The sequence below is a fragment of the Lactuca virosa genome, chromosome 8 (assembly GCF_052849685.1).
Source record: "Lactuca virosa cultivar CGN04683 chromosome 8, Lactuca_virosa_CGN04683_v6, whole genome shotgun sequence".
NCBI lineage: Eukaryota > Viridiplantae > Streptophyta > Magnoliopsida > Asterales > Asteraceae > Lactuca > Lactuca virosa.
The window spans coordinates 51,588,779-51,613,481 of NC_136433.1; the positions used below are offsets into that span (position 1 = coordinate 51,588,779).

Genomic DNA, 24,703 nt, shown 5'->3' on the forward strand with positions numbered 1-24,703 from the left:
ATGGGAAAAGCTTTTACCCAGATGTTGGCGTGAGTGGTGCAATATGAGAAAAGCCCTTACCCAACGTTGACCCCCGTCATTCAGCAGAGTAGGGATGACAACCATGGACTGTTCTAGACGGTCTGTGGAACACTAGCAGGCTCATAACCTGTAGGTGTTAATGGACTTAAGTGTTCATTCGCTGTACTCTATTCCCCTCATGAGTGCCTTTAGGGCAAGTAAGGCTGGGGAAAACCCCTTAGTATGTTCATCAGCTATATGGAAAACCCATTGACATGTATTGCGGGGGGGGGGGGGGGGAACTCCCGTGGGAAATACCGTCGATGAATAAGAGCTATGGACTAGCACATGGTGACGATGTGACTTCGCGCCTATTTGACATAAATTGCTGAAGGAAAGCAATGTTGTCACCTTGTTGGTTGTTTTATGTTAGGATGTCTTGTTTGACATAACTTGCTGAGGGAAAGCAATGTTGTCACCCCGATGTTTGTTTTATTTGACATAACTTGCTGAGGAACCCCCAAAGCAATGTTGTCACCCTTAGTGATAATCCTTAGGCTAGGTCCCTTGTGATAGTTGTTTTAGGGATGTAAACTGAGGATAATGAGAATGGGTAATTAGGGTTATTTTGGTTGATGAAATTAATAAATTTATTGATTGAGAACTTAATAAGTTTATTTATTGTGGGTTGAAAACCCTATATGCTTACCAGGCTCCCAAGCCTGACCCACTCAGTTTATTTGTATCACAGGTATCGATACGAAGTTGCTTTACACTGAGAGATTAAAAGAGAAGTAGATCACTAGTGTAAATGAATGTAAGTTTTGTTTATGCTTATGTTTTTGTATTGACAATGACATCGCAATGGTTTAAGTGAATAAAATACATTTCTTCAGAAATGATTTGATAACATATTTATTATGTTTTTCTGGGAATAAATTCCGCAACACTTTTAATCAAATGATTACTCTGAAATTATTTTAAAAAGCATAAACGAAATCGGTCTTTTCTGGCCGTGAAATTGGGGATGTCACAGTTGGTATCAGAGCATTAGTTTAAGCGAACTAAGAAATTGTAGGATTTCTAGACTTAAACTTAGAATGCTAAGTGATGATTATGAGATGAGTGTCTACCATATTTTAGACACGAGCACAAGTTTATTTTAGGAAAGATGCCTAAAATGTTTTTATGTGCTAAATGCTATATGTTTGCCATATATGCCATTATTTGTTCGGATCTATGGTCTGTTGCCGACCGGATCTGGAAACCTTATGTGTGTAGGATTCTAAGCGTACGATTACGATATTAGAACTAACATGTAAACGTTTCGGAGTGATAAGGAGATTTATACGTCTATCGTAAATAAAGCTTTCTTATCTTAAATTCTCGCCCGGTACACCGAACGTTTGCTTGGGTGTACAAAACATTATGGTGAAGACTCGTAGAGAATTGAGTAGATGGAGGAAATGAAAAGCTTATGATAGTGAATGATACCTATCAGAAGATATCATAAGAGTGGTATCTTGCCTTTAGAATATGTCTAATAAAATAACAAAACGTTTAGAGGGGTACGATACGTCTGAAGTACACCTCCGATTGGCAGGATGATGAATGGTTGGTGTAATTCTTGAAGTTGTCCCATCGTCTGGAATTTCCATCACCAACCAAGTTGAAGTAGAATTGATTGAAGATAGTCATGGAAGAAGTCCTAGTAGAGTCTAGGAAAATTCTATGATTAATTGGACACATTCGTATGTGTTAAATTGTTTTGTGATTTTAGGACTTGGGGACTGCGAGACAGTACTTGGGATGAGTATGAGTAGGTGTGAATAGTAGTAGAGATCTATACTACTGGAAGCACATGACTCACACTTGGATCAGGGAAAGTCACAAGGTTACCAAGGAACTCGTAATTGATTCCGTCTTATTCTAGTCTGTCGTTACCATCGTTTCGGTAATGACTAAGAAGATGATTGTTATTCCGACCCTAGTGGTCATATCAAATTGAGTCCGACTACGATGAGTTTGTTACGTGGTTCAAAGAACCAAGTTCGATGTAGTAGTTGACTTAAGCCAATTTGAAGTAAAGGCTGATCAAAGCGATCAATAGAAGTATCGCGTTCGTTGTTAAAGAAGTTGGGCTAGGTTGTGTTCTGACCCAAAGGGATAAAGTGATAGCGTATGCATTGAGGCAATTGAAGGAGCATGAAAAGAACTACCCCACTCGTGATCTGGAGTTGGTAGTGGTAGTATTTTCCTTAAAGATGGGAGGAGTAAGAGGTCTTTCTTATGGAAGAAGCTCACAAAACCATGTACTCGATTCATCCCGGCAGTGCGAAAATGTATAGGGATCTAAAACCCTATTACTGGTGGCCGATGGTGAAGCTCGATGTTGCTAAGTATGTGGCTGAGTGTGTAACTTGTGCTAGGGTTAAGGCACAACATCAGAAACCATATGGGAGTTTAGATCCTTTACCTGTACCCATGGGTAAATGGGAAGGTATCACTATGGATTTTGTGACTAAACTTCCCAGAACAAGGAACGGTCACGACATGATTTGGGTGGTCGTTGATCGCTTCACTAAGAGTGCGCATTTCATAGCAGCCAACGAGAAATGGTCTATGGATAAACTTGCGAATTCTTATGTGAAGGAAAGTGTGAGGCTTCACGGTGTTTCGTTAACGATTGTATCCGATCGTGACAGCCGTTTTACCTCAAGATTTTGGAGGAGTCTATAAGAGGAATTGGGTACCAAGTTGTGTTTGAATACAACTTACCATCCACAAACCGATGGTAAGAGCGAACGAACAATTCAAACATTGGAGGATATGCTGAGAGCATGTACCCTGGAATTCCAAGGTAACTGGGGTAAACACTTACCTCTAGTAGAATTTTCCTATAGTAATAGTTTCCACTCAAGCATCAAGATGGCACCTTATCACGCTTTGTATGGGGAAAAGTGTCGAATGCTGTCATGTTGACTGGAAGCTGGGAAAAGCAGTTTATGGGACTTGAAATAGTCCATCAGACTGCTGAAAAGTTGAAAGTAATTAGGGAAAGGATGTTAGCTGCTCAAGAGAGCTATGCTGACAAGAAAAGACAACTGATATCATTTGAAGTTGGAGATTCGGTTTTACTTAAAGTCTCGTCGTGGAAGGGACTTATAAGGTTTGGTAGAAGGGGAAAATTGAGTCCAAGGCTTATTGGACCATTTAAAGTTCTTCTGAGAATCGGGAATCAAGCTTACGAGCTAGAATTACCGGAAGAACTGGAGGGTATTCATAATACCTTTTATGTGTGTTATTTGAGAAAATTTACGGGAGATGTGCCCGACATAATTCCCATTTCTGAATTAAGGTTTGATGAAAACAAGAGGTTGATTAAAGAACCTGAGGCAATCGTTGACCGTAAGACTAGGAAGTTGTGAAGTAAAATGGTCGAATTAGTGCTTATGTGTTAGAAACATACGAATGGGCCAAATCTCACATGGGAAACGGAGAGTGACATGAGGAGTCGCTACCCGTATTTGTTTGCTGATGTGTGATTCCGGGGACGGAATCATTCTAAGGGGGAGAGAATTGTAATGCCCGTGTTTCTAGGCTAGGCATTAATATTGACATGATAGTCTAGGTTAACCTTTGTGACTCATTTTGGAGAAATGAAAAGGAATTATGTGAATATTATGTGTTTTATGTGTTTTATGCTTAATTATTAGGGTTTAAATATATAACAATAAAAATGAGCGTCAAAAATTAAATTTTAGATAAATCCGATATCTATTAAGAAACTTGTAGTGGGCGTGACAAGGATTACGGATATATAAAGAATGCCGAAATCCGAGTTATAACAAAGAAGTTATGACATGTCGAAGTTTCGCGACAAAACCGGCACGGGGCCGAATGTCGTAAAAAGTGAGTTTTTGATAAACTATTTTTAGCCTTGGTGATCTAAAGGAAACTCGTAGTGTTCGTTAAACCGAGAGTAGGTATAAAAAGAACGCTCAAATCTGACTTCGTATGAGGAAGTTATGATTTTTCGAAGTTTCAGCTTAGCAGTAGACAGCTAAAAACTCGAATTTTAGATCGAGTGATTTTTAGCCGACACGACCAAAATGAGAATCGAAGGTCTCGTCATTAGTAGCTCAACGGTAAAAAGTCTGACGAAAACGGACGTCGGATGAAGAAGTTATGAATTTTTAACGGATTTCCTGTCCCGGTCTGTTAAAAATAATAATATAAAAATTAAAGTCAAAATTAGCCAACGAAGTCTAAACGAAAGTTGTAGAGCGTAATTTTACCTACGCGTGCATATAAAGAACGTCAAAAACAGAGCTCGTATGCGAAAGTTATGGATTTTAGAAGTTTTGGCGCGAAAACCGAGAAAATTCACATAGTCACGTTTTTGCCACGTCACCTTCGCTGAAAGAGTGCCATGTGTCCGAAATTGGTGAGTCATGCGAAGCCACGTGTCGCCTTCCCTCGCATGAACAGTAGCTACGTGTCGGATTCTGATTCGGCCGAAGGGAGGCCCAACCGAAGCAAGCCGCGTGTCGCTCTTGTTACGATCTGCTGACGAGACCGAAGCGATCCAATAAGGATCCGACGCGTGTGCCTCGGTGGCGAGCCCTCGCATGCGAGACGTGTCCGCCTCCGGATCCGACCACGTGTCCGAGCCTCCTGCTGCCTCGTGTCCTCGGTGCTGACTCCTTTCTCTCGGCCGACTTCGGATCTCACCCTATAAATAGAGGGCTTGCGAGATCTTCCGGCTACTTTTGGAAAATGGGCATTTTTCACCCCTTTTTCAATATTTTAAGCATTTGACCTCCCCCGATGCCCCGAGATCATTTCCAACGCCCGTAACACGTCCCGGAGTGCCCGAAGGCCCGAAAAATTTATCTTTTCGGTTTTGAAGCCCGACCTTTCGCAGAGCCCGGTTTCTCAATAAAACTCCTGGTTTTATTAGAAACGATCGTTTTAGGAAACGAATCGCTGCCCGATTTTCATTAAATCAGGTGAGTGTATAGTCACTTTCACCTTACACATATATATTAAGTATTTACCTTAAAATACGTGCTATGTGTAAATATATTAATTGTTTATTTGAGGTGACTGTTGAATTGATGTTTTATACAAGTTTTAAACTGTATATATATTTTTATCTACAAATATGTTGGGTAAAACATGGGTAGATGAATTAGATGATGTGTGATGAAATAAAAGTGATGAGAGGTATCGATGTTTAAGATGATCTAGTCATCTAGCAGAGTATAGACAACGGCCACATATTATTTTAGATAGTCCAGTGGAACGTTAGTAGACTTATAATCGGTACGTATTTTTGAACTATATGTTCATTAGGTGTTTTTGAACTATGTGTTCATCCATTAGTTCTTCTTTTTGACACTATTACGTGTCGGGGTACGGGAGAGTACGGGAGTACTTTATCAGTATTTTCCCTATACTTTTATTTGGAAGAGCTTTGGAGTCTTTGTTCTTTTATGAAGTGATCGGACGAGCTTCATGAGTTAGTGATATAGATTATGAGTTAAATAGTGGGTGTGCGATGAAAGGTGAGTTGGATAGATGAGATGATCAGTGATATAGATCATGAGTTGAGAGTGAGTGGTGAAATATGGGAAAAGCTTTTACCCAGATGTTGGCGTGAGTGGTGCAATATGAGAAAAGCCCTTACCCAACGTTGACCCCCGTCATTCAGCAGAGTAGGGATGACAACCATGGACTGTTCTAGACGGTCTGTGGAACACTAGCAGGCTCATAACCTGTAGGTGTTAATGGACTTAAGTGTTCATTCGCTGTACTCTATTCCCCTCATGAGTGCCTTTAGGGCAAGTAAGGCTGGGGAAAACCCCTTAGTATGTTCATCAGCTATATGGAAAACCCATTGACATGTATTGCGGGGGGGGGGGGGGGGGGGGGGGAACTCCCGTGGGAAATACCGTCGATGAATAAGAGCTATGGACTAGCACATGGTGACGATGTGACTTCGCGCCTATTTGACATAAATTGCTGAAGGAAAGCAATGTTGTCACCTTGTTGGTTGTTTTATGTTAGGATGTCTTGTTTGACATAACTTGCTGAGGGAAAGCAATGTTGTCACCCCGATGTTTGTTTTATTTGACATAACTTGCTGAGGAACCCCCAAAGCAATGTTGTCACCCTTAGTGATAATCCTTAGGCTAGGTCCCTTGTGATAGTTGTTTTAGGGATGTAAAGTGAGGATAATGAGAATGGGTAATTAGGGTTATTTTGGTTGATGAAATTAATAAATTTATTGATTGAGAACTTAATAAGTTTATTTATTGTGGGTTGAAAACCCTATATGCTCACCAGGCTCCCAAGCCTGACCCACTCAGTTTATTTGTATCACAGGTATCGATACGAAGTTGCTTTACACTGAGAGATTAAAAGAGAAGTAGATCACTAGTGTAAATGAATGTAAGTTTTGTTTATGCTTATGTTTTTGTATTGACAATGACATCCCAATGGTTTAAGTGAATAAAATACATTTCTTCAGAAATGATTTGATAACATATTTGTTATGTTTTTCTGGGAATAAATTCCGCAACACTTTTAATCAAATGATTACTCTGAAATTATTTTAAAAAGCATAAACGAAATCGGTCTTTTCTGGCCGTGAAATTGGGGATGTCACAGTTGGTATCAGAGCATTAGTTTAAGCGAACTAAGAAATTGTAGGATTTCTAGACTTTAACTTAGAATGCTAAGTGATGATTATGAGATGAGTGTCTACCATATTTTAGACACGAGCACAAGTTTATTTTAGGAAAGATGCCTAAAATGTTTTTATGTGCTAAATGCTATATGTTTGCCATATATGCCATTATTTGTTCGGATCTATGGTCTGTTGCCGACCGGATCTGGAAACCTTATGTGTGTAGGATTCTAAGCGTACGATTACGATATTAGAACTAACATGTAAACGTTTCGGAGTGATAAGGAGATTTATACGTCTATCGTAAATAAAGCTTTCTTATCTTAAATTCTCGCCCGGTACACCGAACGTTTGCTTGGGTGTACAAAACATTATGGTGAAGACTCGTAGAGAATTGAGTAGATGGAGGAAATGAAAAGCTTATGATAGTGAATGATACCTATCAGAAGATATCATAAGAGTGGTATCTTGCCTTTAGAATATGTCTAATAAAATAACAAAACGTTTAGAGGGGTACGATACGTCTGAAGTACACCTCCGATTGGCAGGATGATGAATGGTTGGTGTAATTCTTGAAGTTGTCCCATCGTCTGGAATTTCCATCACCAACCACGTTGAAGTAGAATTGATTGAAGATAGTCATGGAAGAAGTCCTAGTAGAGTCTAGGAAAATTCTATGATTAATTGGACACATTCGTATGTGTTAAATTGTTTTGTGATTTTAGGACTTGGGGACTACGAGACAGTACTTGGGACGAGTATGAGTAGGTGTGAATAGTAGTAGAGATCTATACTACTGGAAGCACATGACTCACACTTGGATCAGGGAAAGTCACAAGGTTACCAAGGAACTCGTAATTAATTCCGTCTTATTCTAGTCTGTCGTTACCATCGTTTCGGTAATGACTAAGAAGATGATTGTTATTCCGACCCTAGTGGTCATATCAAATTGAGTCCGACTACGATGAGTTTGTTACGTGGTTCAAAGAACCAAGTTCGATGTAGTAGTTGACTTAAGCCAAATTGAAGTAAAGGCTGATCAAAGCGATCAATAGAAGTATCGCGTTCGTTGTTAAAGAAGTTGGGCTAGGTTGTGTTCTGACCCAAAGGGATAAAGTGATAGCGTATGCATTGAGGCAATTGAAGGAGCATGAAAAGAACTACCCCACTCATGATCTGGAGTTGGTAGTGGTAGTATTTTCCTTAAAGATGGGAGGAGTAAGAGGTCTTTCTTATGGAAGAAGCTCACAAAACCATGTACTCGATTCATCCCGGCAGTGCGAAAATGTATAGGGATCTAAAACCCTATTACTGGTGGCCGATGGTGAAGCTCGATGTTGCTAAGTATGTGGCTGAGTGTGTAACTTGTGCTAGGGTTAAGGCACAACATCAGAAACCATATGGGAGTTTAGATCCTTTACCTGTACCCATGGGTAAATGGGAAGGTATCACTATGGATTTTGTGACTAAACTGCCCAGAACAAGGAACGGTCACGACATGATTTGGGTGGTCGTTGATCGCTTCACTAAGAGTGCGCATTTCATAGCAGCCAACGAGAAATGGTCTATGGATAAACTTGCGAATTCTTATGTGAAGGAAAGTGTGAGGCTTCACGGTGTTTCGTTAACGATTGTATCCGATCGTGACAACCGTTTTATCTCAAGATTTTGGAGGACTCTATAAGAGGAATTGGGTACCAAGTTGTGTTTGAATACAACTTACCATCCACAAACCGATGGTAAGAGCGAACGAACAATTCAAACATTGGAGGATATGCTGAGAGCATGTACCCTGGAATTCCAAGGTAACTGGGGTAAACACTTACCTCTAGTAGAATTTTCCTATAGTAATAGTTTCCACTCAAGCATCAAGATGGCACCTTATCACGCTTTGTATGGGGAAAAGTGTCGAATGCTGTCATGTTGACTGGAAGCTGGGAAAAGCAGTTTATGGGACTTGAAATAGTCCATCAGACTGCTGAAAAGTTGAAAGTAATTAGGGAAAGGATGTTAGCTGCTCAAGAGAGCTATGCTGACAAGAAAAGACAACTGATATCATTTGAAGTTGGAGATTCGGTTTTACTTAAAGTCTCGCCGTGGAAGGGACTTATAAGGTTTGGTAGAAGGGGAAAATTGAGTCCAAGGCTTATTGGACCATTTAAAGTTCTTCTGAGAATCGGGAATCAAGCTTACGAGCTAGAATTACCGGAAGAACTGGAGGGTATTCATAATACCTTTTATGTGTGTTATTTGAGAAAATTTACGGGAGATGTGCCCGACATAATTCCCATTTCTGAATTAAGGTTTGATGAAAACAAGAGGTTGATTAAAGAACCTGAGGCAATCGTTGACCGTAAGACTAGGAAGTTGTGAAGTAAAATGGTCGAATTAGTGCTTATGTGTTAGAAAAATACGAATGGGCCAAATCTCACCTGGGAAACAGAGAGTGACATGAGGAGTCGCTACCCGTATTTGTTTGCTGATGTGTGATTCCGGGGACGGAATCATTCTAAGGGGGAGAGAATTGTAATGCCCGTGTTTCTAGGCTAGGCATTAATATTGACATGATAGTCTAGGTTAACCTTTGTGACTCATTTTGGAGAAATGAAAAGGAATTATGTGAATATTATGTGTTTTATGTGTTTTATGCTTAATTATTAGGGTTTAAATATATAACAATAAAAATGAGCGTCAAAAATTAAATTTTAGATAAATCCGATATCTATTAAGAAACTTGTAGTGGGCGTGACAAGGATTACGGATATATAAAGAATGCCGAAATCCGAGTTATAACGAAGAAGTTATGACCTGTCGAAGTTTCGCGACAAAACCGGCACGGGGCCGAATGTCGTAAAAAGTGAGTTTTTGATAAACTATTTTTTAGCCTTGGTGATCTAAAGGAAACTCGTAGTGTTCGTTAAACCGAGAGTAGGTATAAAAAGAACGCTCAAATCTGACTTCGTATGAGGAAGTTATGATTTTTCAAAGTTTCAGCTTAGCACTAGACAGCTAAAAACTCGAATTTTAGATCGAGTGATTTTTAGCCGACACGACCAAAACGAGAATCGAAGGTCTCGTCATTAGTAGCTCAACGGTAAAAAGTCTGACGAAAACGGACGTCGGATGAAGAAGTTATGAATTTTTAACGGATTTCCTGTCCCGGTCTGTTAAAAATAATAATATAAAAATTAAAGTCAAAATTAGCCAACGAAGTCTAAACGAAAGTTGTAGAGCGTAATTTTACCTACGCGTGCATATAAAGAACGTCAAAAACAGAGCTCGTATGCGAAAGTTATGGATTTTAGAAGTTTTGGCGCGAAAACCGAGAAAATTCACATAGTCACGTTTTTGCCACGTCACCTTCGCTGAAAGAGTGCCATGTGTCCGAAATTGGTGAGTCATGCGAAGCCACGTGTCGCCTTCCCTCGCATGAACAGTAGCTACGTGTCGGATTCTGATTCGGCCGAAGGGAGGCCCAACCGAAGCAAGCCGCGTGTCGCTCTTGTTACGATCTGCTGACGAGACCGAAGCGATCCAATAAGGATCCGACGCGTGTGCCTCGGTGGCGAGCCCTCGCATGCGAGACGTGTCCGCCTCCGGATCCGACCACGTGTCCGAGCCTCCTGCTGCCTCGTGTCCTCGGTGCTGACTCCTTTCTCTCGGCGGGACTTCGGATCTCACCCTATAAATAGAGGGCTTGCGAGATCTTCCGGCTACTTTTGGAAAATGGGCATTTTTCACCCCTTTTTCAATATTTTAAGCATTTGACCTCCCCCGATGCCCCGAGATCATTTCCAACGCCCGGAACACGTCCCGGAGTGCCCGAAGGCCCGAAAAATTTATCTTTTCGGTTTTGAAGCCCGACCTTTCGCAGAGCCCGGTTTCTCAATAAAACTCCTGGTTTTATTAGAAACGATCGTTTTAGGAAACGAATCGCTGCCCGATTTTCATTAAATCAGGTGAGTGTATAGTCACTTTCACCTTACACATATATATTAAGTATTTACCTTAAAATACGTGCTATGTGTAAATATATTAATTGTTTATTTGAGGTGACTGTTGAATTGATGTTTTATACAAGTTTTAAACTGTATATATATTTTTATCTACAAATATGTTGGGTAAAACATGGGTAGATGAATTAGATGATGTGTGATGAAATAAAAGTGATGAGAGGTATCGATGTTTAAGATGATCTAGTCATCTAGCAGAGTATAGACAACGGCCACATATTATTTTAGATAGTCCAGTGGAACGTTAGTAGACTTATAATCGGTACGTATTTTTGAACTATATGTTCATTAGGTGTTTTTGAACTATGTGTTCATCCATTAGTTCTTCTTTTTTACACTATTACGTGTCGGGGTACGGGAGCGTACGCGAGTACTTTATCAGTATTTTCCCTATACTTTTATTTGGAAGAGCTTTGGAGTCTTTGTTCTTTTATGAAGTGATCGGACGAGCTTCATGAGTTAGTGATATAGATTATGAGTTAAATAGTGGGTGTGCGATGAAAGGTGAGTTGGATAGATGAGATGATCAGTGATATAGATCATGAGTCGAGAGTGAGTGGTGAAATATGGGAAAAGCTTTTACCCAGATGTTGGCGTGAGTGGTGCAATATGAGAAAAGCCCTTACCCAACGTTGACCCCCGTCATTCAGCAGAGTAGGAATGACAACCATGGACTGTTCTAGACGGTTTGTGGAACACTAGCAGGCTCGTAACCTGTAGGTGTTAATGGACTTAAGTGTTCATTTGTTGTACTCTATTCCCCTCATGAGTGCCTTTAGGGCAAGTAAGGCTGGGGAAAACCCCTTAGTATGTTCATCAGCTGTATGGAAAACCCATTGACATGTATTGCGGGGGGGGGGGGGGGGGGAACTCCCGTGGGAAATACCGTCGATGAATAAGAGCTATGGACTAGCACATGGTGACGATGTGACTTCGTGCCTATTTGACATAAATTGCTGAAGGAAAACAATGTTGTCACCTTGTTGGTTGTTTTATGTTAGGATGTCTTGTTTGACGTAACTTGCTGAGGGAAAGCAATGTTGTCACCCCGATGTTTGTTTTATTTGACATAACTTGCTGAGGAACCCCCAAAGCAATGTTGTCACCCTTAGTGATAATCCTTAGGCTAGGTCCCTTGTGATAGTTGTTTTAGGGACGTAAAGTGAGGATAATGGGAATGGGTAATTATGGTTATTTTGGTTGATGAAATTAATAAATTTATTGATTGAGAACTTAATAAGTTTATTTATTGTGGGTTGAAAACCCTATATGCTCACCAGGCTCCCAAGCCTGACCCACTCAGTTTATTTGTATCACAGGTATCGATACGAAGTTGCTTTACACTGAGAGATTAAAAGAGAAGTAGATCACTAGTGTAAATTAATGTAAATTTTGTTTATGCTTATGTTTTTGTATTGACAATGACATACCAATGGTTTAAGTGAATAAAATACATTTCTTCGGAAATGATTTGATAACGTATTTATTATGTTTTTCTAGGAATAAATTCCGCAACACTTTTAATCAAATGATTACTCTGAAATTATTTTAAAAAGCATAAACGAAATCGGTCTTTTCTGGCCGTGAAATTGGGGATGTCACAGTTGGTATCAGAGCATTAGTTTAAGCGAACTAAGAAATTGTAGGATTTCTAGACTTAAACTTAGAATGCTAAGTGATGATTATGAGATGAGTGTCTACCATATTTTAGACACGAGCACAAGTTTATTTTAGGAAAGATGCCTAAAATGTTTTTATGTGCTAAATGCTATATGTTTGCCATATATGCCATTATTTGTTCGGATCTATGGTCTGTTGCCGACCGGATCTGGAAACCTTATGTGTGTAGGATTCTAAGCGTACGATTACGATATTAGAACTAACATGTAAACGTTTCGGAGTGATAAGGAGATTTATACGTCTATCGTAAATAAAGCTTTCTTATCTTAAATTCTCGCCCGGTACACCGAACGTTTGCTTGGGTGTACAAAACATTATGGTGAAGACTCGTAGAGAATTGAGTAGATGGAGGAAATGAAAAGCTTATGATAGTGAATGATACCTATCAGAAGATATCATAAGAGTGGTATCTTGCCTTTAGAATATGTCTAATAAAATAACAAAACGTTTAGAGGGGTACGGTACGTCTGAAGTACACCTCCGATTGGCAGGATGATGAATGGTTGGTGTAATTCTTGAAGTTGTCCCATCGTCTGGAATTTCCATCACCAACCAAGTTGAAGTAGAATTGATTGAAGATAGTCATGGAAGAAGTCCTAGTAGAGTCTCGGAAAATTCTATGATTAATTGGACACATTCATATGTGTTAAATTTTTTTGTGATTTTAGGACTTGGGGACTGCGAGACAGTACTTGGGACGAGTATGAGTAGGTGTGAATAGTAGTAGAGATCTATACTACTGGAAGCACAGGACTCACACTTGGATCAGGGAAAGTCACAAGGTTACCAAGGAACTCGTAATTGATTCTGTCTTATTCTAGTCTGTTGTTACCATCGTTTCGGTAATGACTAAGAAGATGATTGTTATTCCGACCCTAGTGGTCATATCAAATTGAGTCCGACTACGATGAGTTTGTTACGTGGTTCAGAGAACCAAGTTCGATGTAGTAGTTGACTTAAGCCAAATTGAAGTAAAGGCTGATCAAAGCGATCAATAGAAGTATCGCGTTCGTTGTTAAAGAAGTTGGGCTAGGTTGTGTTCTGACCCAAAGGGATAAAGTGATAGCGTATGCATTGAGGCAATTGAAGGAGCATGAAAAGAACTACCCCACTCCTGATCTGGAGTTGGTAGTGGTAGTATTTGCCTTAAAGATGGGAGGAGTAAGAGGTCTTCTGATGGAAGAAGCTCACAAAACCATGTACTCGATTCATCCCGGCAGTGCAAAAGTGTATAGGGATCTAAAACCCTATTACTGGTGGCCGATGGTGAAGCTCGATGTTGCTAAGTATGTGGCTGAGTGTGTAACTTGTGCTAGGGTTAAGGCACAACATCAGAAACCATATGGGAGTTTAGATCCTTTACATGTACCCATGGGTAAATGGGAAGGTATCACTATGGATTTTGTGACTAAACTGCCTAGAACAAGGAACGGTCACGACATGATTTGGGTGGTCGTTGATTGCTTCACTAAGAGTGCGCATTTCATAGCAGCCAACGAGAAATGGTCTATGGATAAACTTGCGAATTCTTATGTGAAGGAAAGTGTGAGGCTTCACGGTGTTTCGTTAACGATTGTATCCGATCGTGACAGCCGTTTTACCTCAAGATTTTGGAGGAGTCTATAAGAGGAATTGGGTACCAAGTTGTGTTTAAATACAACTTACCATCCACAAACCGATGGTAAGAGTTAACGAACAATTCAAACATTGGAGGATATGCTGAGAGCATGTACCCTGGAATTCCAAGGTAACTGGGGTAAACACTTACCTCTAGTAGAATTTTCCTATAGTAATAGTTTCCACTCAAGCATCAAGATGACACCTTATCACGCTTTGTATGGGGAAAAGTGTCGAATGCTGTCATGTTGACTGGAAGCTGGGAAAAGCAGTTTATGGGACTTGAAATAGTCCATCGGACTGCTAAAAAGTTGAAAGTAATTAGGGAAAGGATGTTAGCTGCTCAAGAGAGCTATGCTGACAAGAAAAGACAACTGATATCATTTGAAGTTGGAGATTCGGTTTTACTTAAAGTCTCGCCGTGGAAGGGACTTATAAGGTTTGGTAGAAGGGGAAAATTGAGTCCAAGGCTTATTGGACCATTTAAAGTTCTTCTGAGAATCGGGAATCAATCTTACGAGCTAGAATTACCGGAAGAACTGGAGGGTATTCATAATACCTTTTATGTGTGTTATTTGAGAAAATTTACGGGAGATGTGCCCGACATAATTCCCATTTCTGAATTAAGGTTTGATGAAAACAAGAGGTTGATTAAAGAACCTGAGGCAATCGTTGACCGTAAGACTAGGAAGTTGTGAAGTAAAATGGTCGAATTAGTGCTTATGTGTTAGAAAAATACGAATGGGCCAAATCTCACCTGGGAAACAGAGAGTGACATGAGGAGTCGCTACCCGTATTTGTTTGCTGATGTGTGATTCCGGGGACGGAATCATTCTAAGGGGGAGAGAATTGTAATGCCCGTGTTTCTAGGCTAGGCATTAATATTGACATGATGGTCTAGGTTAACCTTTGTGACTCATTTTGGAGAAATGAAAAGGAATTATGTGAATATTATGTGTTTTATGTGTTTTATGCTTAATTATTAGGGTTTAAATAATTAAGAATAAAAATGAGCGTCAAAAATTAAATTTTAGATAAAGCCCTTATCTATTAAGAAACTTGTAGTGGGCGTGACAAGGATTACGGATATATAAAGAATGTCGAAATCCGAGTTATAACGAAGAAGTTATGACTTGTCGAAGTTTCGCGACAAAACCGGCGCGGGGCCGAATGTCGTAAAAAGTGAGTTTTTGATAAACTATTATTTAGCCTTGGTGATGTAAAGGAAACTCGTAGTGTTCGTTAAACCGAGAGTAGGTATAAAAAGAACGCTCAAATCTGACTTCGTATGAGGAAGTTATGATTTTTCGAAGTTTCAGCTTAGCAGTAGACAGCTAAAAACTCGAATTTTAGATCGAGTGATTTTTAGCCGACACGACCAAAGCGAGAATCGAAGGTCTCATCATTAGTAGCTCAACGGTAAAAAGTCTGACGAAAACGGACGTCGGATGAAGAAGTTATGAATTTTTAACGGATTTCCTGTCCCGGTCTGTTAAAAATAATAATATAAAAATTAAAGTCAAAATTAGCCGACGAAGTCTAAACGAAAGTTGTAGAGCGCAATTTTACCTACACGTGCATATAAAGAACGTCAAAAACGGAACTCGTATGCGAAAGTTATGGATTTTAGAAGTTTTGGCGCGAAAACCGAGAAAATTCACATAGTCACGTTTTTGCCACGTCACCTTCGCTGAAAGAGTGCCATGTGTCCGAAATTGGTGAGTCATGCGAAGCCACGTGTCGCCTTCCCTCGCATGAACAGTAGCTGCGTGTCGGATTCTGATTCGACCGAAGGGAGGCCCAACCGAAGCAAGCCGCGTGTCGCTCTTGTTCCGATCTGCTGACGAGACCGAAGCGATCCAATAAGGATCCGACGCGTGTGCCTCGGTGGCGAGCCCTTGCATACGAGACGTGTCCGCTTCCGGATCCGACCACGTGTCCGAGCCTCCTGCTGCCTCGTGTCCTCGGTGCTGACTCCTTTCTCTCGGCCGACTTCGGATCTCACCCTATAAATAGAAGGCTTGCGAGATCTTCCGGCTACTTTTGGAAAATGGGCATTTTTACCCCTTTTTCAGTATTTTAAGCATTTTGTCCTCCCCCGATGCCCCGAGATCATTTCCAACGCCCGGAACACGCCCCGGAGTGCCCGAAGGCCCGAAAAATTTATCTTTTCGGTTTTGAAGCCCGACCTTTCGCAGAGCCCGGTTTCTCAATAAAACTCCCGGTTTTATTAGAAACGATCGTTTTAGGAAACGAATCGCTGCCCGATTTTCATTAAATCAGGTGAGTGTATAGTCACTTTCACCTTACACATATATATTAAGTATTTACCTTAAAATACGTGCTATGTGTAAATATATTAATTGTTTATTTGAGGTGACTGTTGAATTGATGTTTTATACAAGTTTTAAACTGTATATATATTTTTATCTACAAATATGTTGGGTAAAACATGGGTAGATGAATTAGATGATGTGTGATGAAATAAAAGTGATGAGAGGTATCGATGTTTAAGATGATCTAGTCATCTAGCAGAGTATAGACAACGGCCACAGACTATTTTAGATAGTCCAGTGGAACGTTAGTAGACTTATAATCGGTACGTATTTTTGAACTATATGTTCATTAGGTGTTTTTGAACTATGTGTTCATCCATTAGTTCTTCTTTTTGACACTATTACGTGTCGGGGTACGGGAGCGTACGCGAGTACTTTATCAGTATTTTCCCTATACTTTTATTTGGAAGAGCTTTGGAGTCTTTGTTCTTTTATGAAGTGATCGGACGAGCTTCATGAGTTAGTGATATAGATTATGAGTTAAATAGTGGGTGTGCGATGAAAGGTGAGTTGGATAGATGAGATGATCAGTGATATAGATCATGAGTTGAGAGTGAGTGGTGAAATATGGGAAAAGCTTTTACCCAGATGTTGGCGTGAGTGGTGCAATATGAGAAAAGCCCTTACCCAACGTTGACCCACGTCATTCAGCAGAGTAGGGATGACAACCATGGACTGTTCTAGACGGTCTGTGGAACACTAGCAGACTCGTAACCTGTAGGTGTTAATGGACTTAAGTGTTCATTCGTTGTACTTTATTCCCCTCATGAGTGCCTTTAGGGCAAGTAAGGCTGGGGAAAACCCCTTAGTATGTTCATCAGATGTATGGAAAACCCATTGACATGTATTACGGGGGGGGGGGGGGGGGGGGTTGGGAACTCCCGTGGGAAATACCGTCGATGAATAAGAGCTATGGACTAGCACATGGTGACGATGTGACTTCGTGCCTATTTGGCATAAATTGCTGAAGGAAAGCAATGTTGTCACCTTGTTGGTTGTTTTATGTTAGGATGTCTTGTTTGACATAACTTGCTGAGGGAAAGCAATGTTGTCACCCCGATGTTTGTTTTATTTGACATAACTTGTTGAGGAACCCCCAAAGCAATGTTGTCACCCTTAGTGATAATCCTTAGGCTAGGTCCGTTGTGATAGTTGTTTTAGGGACGTAAAGTGAGGATAATGGGAATGGGTAATTAGGGTTATTTTGGTTGATGAAATTAATAAATTTATTGATTGAGAACTGAATAAGTTTATTTATTGTGGGTTGAAAACCCTATATGCTCACCACGCTCCCAAGCCTGACCCACTCAGTTTATTTGTATCACAGGTATCGATACGAAGTTGCTTTACACTGAGAGATTAAAAGAGAAGTAGATCACTAGTGTAAATGAATGTAAGTTTTGTTTATGCTTATGTTTTTGTATTGACAATGACATCCCAATGGTTTAAGTGAATAAAATACATTTCTTCGGAAAATCTTAGTTAGGTACCATTTAAAGCATACACTTAGTAACTATTGATATCAGCACAGGTTTCAAGTAGCACATAAAAGCAATCATTAGGGCTACAAGGCACACTAGATATCAGACAATTTAAAATGCAACTCCTTTAAAGATCCTTAGCCCTTATACTAGCATGCATTTCTAATAATTCATATATCAACAAATATAAACAATATGAATATATTGGGAATCACTTTCATTTCTGAGCTCCGGCTGACTGTACGCATCACATCCTTTCCATTTGAATAAAATTCTTTCAAAAGATATATAAAAATTATTCAGATCGTTAGTTTGAGTCTGGAATCACACAAGTGTTCATCCAATTCTCTCAAACCAGGGCTCTGATACCAACTTGTTACGTCCCGATTTTCAACACAATTTTTTTTAAACATATAGAAAATATGTCCAAAAGCCCATATTTATTGAAATATCATTGTCATACATTTATTAAACATAAAAGAGAGTTTTAGCGGAAGTCTAAAAACATTATTAATTTCTTCGATGCGAGTACAGTCATGCTGGAGCCTTTCCACGATCAGAAGAACATCCTGAAAAATAGTTATTCAACAACTGTAAGCCGAAGCTTAGCGAGTTTTCCCAAGATACCATATATCACAATACATATACATGCATACAATCAATGGCTCACGACCTTTCGCCGATCCACCAATAAAATGTGTATCTAGACTTACGGCCTGCTTGCCATTTCGTCGTCAACACACGGGTCTATAGGCTCGTGACCTGCCGCCGTTCCGCCATCAACCTCTAACTTAACCGTACTAACTTAAATATAATAACATTTAAACACATAGAGATTACGTTTATTCTACTAGTTCAAGTATAGTAACAATAAGCATATAAAAACTATATTTTCGGCTCTACTCTATAACTCGAGTATAATAACATAAAACACATAAAGATTACACTTTTACTCTAATAGCTCCCTATCCTAACATACATGAAGATATATTATAATAGATAGTATAGTGAAACAACTCACTTGATTACGATAAGCACAACAAGCACGAATCCTCTAATTGATGTATAGCTCGGAAAGTTGTGGGCTTAACTCAACAGAAAATCTTATTATTTCCCTCTTACTCTTAAAACTTTAAATGGATTTGAAGTGTAAAATACACAATGGTAATTGCGTCTGTTTATATTGCAATGTTTTGTGGTGACGTTCTATCAAAATTGTACGATCTTACCATATCAAGCCACCAAATATTGTACGAACTCACCATATTAAGCCACGTTATATACCACTCATCTTATTTTGAGTAAAATATGAACATTCTTATCCATAATGTTTAAGCCTACGTACACATCTTATTCATCACATGTTCTCATTATATATATATATATATATATATATATATATATATATATATTCTATTAGCATCTGTAAATGATTAATTATATTAATAATTTAATAAGTTTTAGCCGATACATGTATATATTATAAAACATAACATACATACACTTTATTTTTTTACTAAAAACAATAATTTACTAACTTTTATATATATATATATATATATATATATATATATATATATATATATAAACGTTTCCTCTCTTTTTTTAACCAGTATTAACCTTAAACATCTTAAACATAGTATAATACATAATATTTATCTTGTCACATTAATATATATTATCCTTGATCAAATATATTTTCTAATTAATTATACATCTTTCGAACTCTATACGACATAATTCTAAAATATAATAGATATGATTTTACGACCAATCTAACTTTAATAATCGATAATTGATGTCGTAAACTTACTTTTTCTTTTTCTATGGTCTTCACATAATTATAATATTCAATTTATAATTGTTTAACTTCCTAATTATATATTTTGGTTAAACATATATCAAATATCATCTCTCGATTTAACTTTCATATATATAAATATAATTCCAAATTGATATGAGATCTAAATACGATATATTATCAATATATAATAGGTGTTACTTTACGACATATCCAAATTTTATAATGTATCATTGGTGTCGTAAAATATAGCAGGTTAATTGTTTATTGAAAATACGGATGTTACATACACCATGTAAACCCTAATTGTCATGGCCTTTCATTTCCATGATCCATGGGTACAAAAACACCATGGAGCATCCTATGAGTTTTAGCCCAACTTGATAATCCATGGAGCATTAGCCCACTATATAAGTATGGATGATTTACACAATCAACCCATATATTTAATTAGTCTCCTTTTGATCACTTAATTAATTCCAAATTAATTGTTGATAAATACTAATTAAATAATCTTATTAATATATTAGAACTTATCATATATTACTAAACCTTAAGTGTTATTTCTCTCATTTTAGTCTATACAAATGCATGATGCCATGCAACCCAAATGGACCATGCCGAGTCGGGTCAAGTACATACCAAGTATAGTTATGGACTTAGACACTAATCACCGAATACACTAGAATATCGTCGATGAACACAATCACCGAATGATCCAACATCGGCCTGCATATTCGGTTGATGAGATCCATGAACGCTGCTGGTGCATTGGTGAGCCCAAAATGCATCACCACGAACTCGTAATGCCCATAACGAGTCCTGAACGCCGTCTTCTGGATATCGTCATCACGCACCCTCATATGGTGATATCCAGAACTCAAGTCTATCTTGGAAAACCAAGATGCTCTCTGCAACTGATCGAACAGATCGTCGATCCTCGGTAGTGGATAACGGTTCTTGACCGTCAACTTGTTCAACTCCCGGTAATCAATGCACATCCGGTGTGAACCATCCTTCTTTCTCACAAAAAGGATCGGAGCTCCCCATGGCGAGCTACTCGGTCTAATAAAACCCTTCCCCAGTAGCTCCTAAAGCTGAGAGAATAACTCCTACATCTCTGGGGGCGCAAGGCGATAAGGTGCCTTGGCAATCGGCGCCGCACCCAGAACCAGTTCAATCCGGAACTCCACTTGCCTCTCAGGAGGCACACCCGACAACTCCTCGGGGAAAACATCAGCAAACTCACACACTACCGGCACATCAGAAACAGAACTCAGTCTGGCATCAGCAACCCGTGTATCCATCACATACGCTAGGAAATCCATACAACCCTGCTGTAAACTCTGTCTCGCTCGGGCCGCAGAACAGAAGGCTGATCCTGACCTAGTACCCTCGTCGTACACCGTAAGCACTCCCCCACTAGGGTCTCGTATGGTCACCAACTGACGCTCGCAGTCTATAACCGCTCCGAATCGACTCAACCAGTCCATGCCTACGATGACACAGACATCTCCCATCGCATTGGTACCAGGTCTATCGGAAACTCACCACCGAAAATCTCAAGTATACATCCCCGAATCACATCAGCAGCATAAACCGCGCGCTCGTCGGCTATGGAAACTCGTAGAGGTCGACTCATCGACTCTCGTCGGATGCTAATGTGACGGCTAAAAGCTATCGACACGAAGGATCGACTCGCACCCGAGTCAAATAACACCAAAGCAGGTACATAATTCACAAGAAAAGTACCTATACATATGATAATATAAGCATAACATTTTTCAATAACAGGATGAGTAACAGAATACATACCGGCCACAACATCGGGTGCTGCGCGGACCTCCTCCGTAGTCAACTGAAAGGCTCTGCCGCGAGCCCTCGGAACCTCGGCCTTCACTGGCCGAGTCTCTGTAGCTCGTGCAGCAACAGGGGCAGATCCCTGTGCTGGTCCCTGCGTCAACTGTGGGCACTCGGCCTTCTGATGGCCAGTCTGATTGCAGTGGAAACAAACCATGAACCCCTTGGGGCAATCCTTGGCTATATGCCCCTCCTTGCCACACTTGTAGCAAGCACCCACCCGACAAGTCCCCTCATGTCCCTTGCCGCACTTCCACAAGTGCGGCCCTTCTGGCCTCCAATCCTCGAATCGGCGGGCTTTGGCTGCTTGGCTGCCGGCTGAGACTGTGCCGGTCGCCTATCCCCCTTCTGAGACTCCGCATCGTCCCTGGCCTCTCTAGCTCAATCTCCCTCTTCCGGGCATTTGCCTGAAGCTCAGCAAATGTCCGATATGACGAGTTCGCCACGAACTCGCGAATTTCCCTCCTCAAAATGCTCAAGTATCGGCTCATTCATGCCTGCTCAGAAGACACGTGCTTAGGGCAAAACAGCGCCCTCTCATGAAACATCCTCGTAATCACTGTCACAGACTCGGTCCCCTGCTTGAGAGACAAGAACTCCTGGGCTAACCGTTCCCTCTCCACCGGAGGGACATACTCATCATGAAACATAGTGGTGAACCTCTCCCAAGTCACTGCAGTGAGCTCTGCAGGAGTGAAATCAGTTGTCACAAACTTCCACCAGTCCTTCGCTCCCAAGCAAAGCTGGTTCATCGCGAACCGAACCCTCAGATGCTCAGGACATGAACATGTGTAGAAGCATCCCTCAATGTCAGAGATCCACCTCATCGCGGTTATCGAATCCTGAGTCCCGTCAAACTCTGGTGGCTTCGTGTTGTTGAACTCTCGGTACAGCAACGAGTCACCCCCCTGTGGCCTCGCGGCAGCGACAGCTGCAGTGGCTGCAGCAGCAGCCGCCTCAGTCAGAGCAGCATATCGCTCGTCGAATGTCTCGATCAGCGTGGTCTTGATAGACCCAAACATCTCCGGTATCTCAGCTCGAATGGCTGCGGCCACCTCCTCGTGAATCATCCTACAGATCTCCTCATCGCTAGTACCACTGGTACCACTGCCTCATGGGTTGTGGAACGTCCCCACCATGATGCCTCTGAAACATGATATAAAATAATCAGAGACTCGACCGAGATTACTCACACTCGATCAACCGTTCCTACTTTTTCCTTAGCACCCTAAGGATTCTTACTTGGGATGTTTACAGATCCGGTGCTTTCAGTAGTACGGGCCTAATACTACCTTCCACACCGTATCCGTATCTACCCCAAGTCCTCCTCCTATGATCCCAATTCGCAAGTACTCTATACCCCCTGAATTCAGCCTACTCTCAAGCAGACTTCTCACAAGCTACTCTCTACTACCTACATGCACTCAAAGCAACTCACATCATCATAAACTCTTAGGCTAAGGCATCACATATCAGGCCACCCTAGTCCTAAGATATGATTTTCCTAGCCTACACTAGCATGCATAGCACATCACATAATATCTCATAACACATAATGTAAGGGTATTTTGGGAAACCACCGTTCGGGCGCTGGCTGATTGTACACACTACTCCTTTTTGCTTTTCTCAAGATCTCTTACTCTTTTTAGAAAAATTGTTTCTTTTATGAAAGATTTTCTCAAATCCTCAGTTTGAGTTCAGATACGCCCGAAAGTGCATCCGAATCCCTCAAACCAAGGCTCTGATACCAACTTGTAACGACATGAAAATTTAAAACAATTTTTCATTTTTCAAACATAACATATCTCATATAAATCATCTCAAAACTCAAGTGTATCAAATGTTATCACGGTAGAACATATCCCAGAATCTCAATTACAAAATCCTCTGCTAGTGTGTACAAATCATGTCGGCGCCTTCTCGCGATCCTCGCTAGTACCTGAAACACAAATCACATAACACGGTAAGCATAAATGCTTAGTGAGTTCCCCAAAATACCACATCCACGTATTAGCCTCTCGAGGCTATAGCATCGCATGACCTTCCGGTCCATGTGTCCCAGTGGGACCTTCCGGTCCCACAGCTCTGGTAGACCTTCCGGCCCTACCATGCCTTGCCTTCCGGCCCCAACTCTGTTTGCCTTCCGGCCCAATTCATACAGCATATACATATCACAGTAAACATATCACATAAGTCACATAACTCATACAAATACATAAGACCTTCCGGTCACACATAGTTACCATTCTAGGTAAAGTATAGTGAGAAGACTCACCTTGGGTAACCTCGGAAAGTCTCGAACTCGAAATACTGATCTAGCCTTCCCCTAATCACATAAAGTAATTTACCTCTAATTAACAACGATTCTCATAGGCTAGACTAATCCCTTCCTATAATCTCTCAGAAGGGGAAAAGACCATTTTACCCCCCCCCCCCATGGTCCAAATGTCCAAATGTTGACCAAACCCTAAAAGTCAACGAAAGTCAACTCCAGTCCATGGTCCAATTTTGACCAGACTCGTCGAGTGTACTCGGGTGACTCGGCGAGTCCATGCGTGTCCTCTGAATCCTCCTAAGGCCTCACTCGAATCGTCGAGTTAACCTTTCACTCGACGGGTTACCACTGATCACGAATCGCGGAGCAATACGATCCGACTCGTCGAGTCCTCTCATGGACTCGGCGAGTTTCCTCCATGACAATGCTTAAACGACCTTCTGAGGTCAGATCTATTTCTATAACTTATAGATCTGACCTTCTAACACCCAAAAGTCACGTAAAGGTCCCATCTTTATGTTCATACATCGCACATATGGCTCTATTTGATGAAATAACTCTTAAGATGGAAACCTAGACTCAAAACTCTTATGGGACTGCATAAAGCTGGATTATTGGGACTCTCTGGACCTCTCAAGGTCCATATCTAAAGTCTATTCCTCAATGGGACTCCACATGCCCCATATTCCAACCAAAGAAGAGGTAAAGAAACCCTAGATTCATGAGATCTACTATATACACGAAAATAGGCATGGATTCATACCTCAAGCAGCAACCTTTGGTGAAGTGATAGTAGATATGAGCTCCTCAATCATCCTAGCTTGAATCCCCTCCTTCCTTCTTGCAAGAATGCACTAAAGGTGATGTAATTAGCTCCTTCCCTCACTCTCTATGCTCTCTGGTTCGTTAGGGTTTCTCAAGTGGGTGTGTGGCCGCAAATGAAGGC

The 24,703-nt window shown here is 40.5% G+C and overlaps 1 long non-coding RNA gene across 1 annotated transcript; it reads right to left on the reverse strand.

Moving 5' to 3' along the window:
- Window positions 1-18,242: 18,242 nt before the first annotated feature.
- Window positions 18,243-19,023, reverse strand: LOC145134359 (uncharacterized). Its single transcript, XR_013719096.1, has 2 exons — window positions 18,843-19,023; window positions 18,243-18,390 (listed from the first exon to the last, which is right to left on the reverse strand). It is a non-coding gene; the product is annotated as an uncharacterized LOC145134359 (long non-coding RNA).
- Window positions 19,024-24,703: the final 5,680 nt, after the last annotated feature.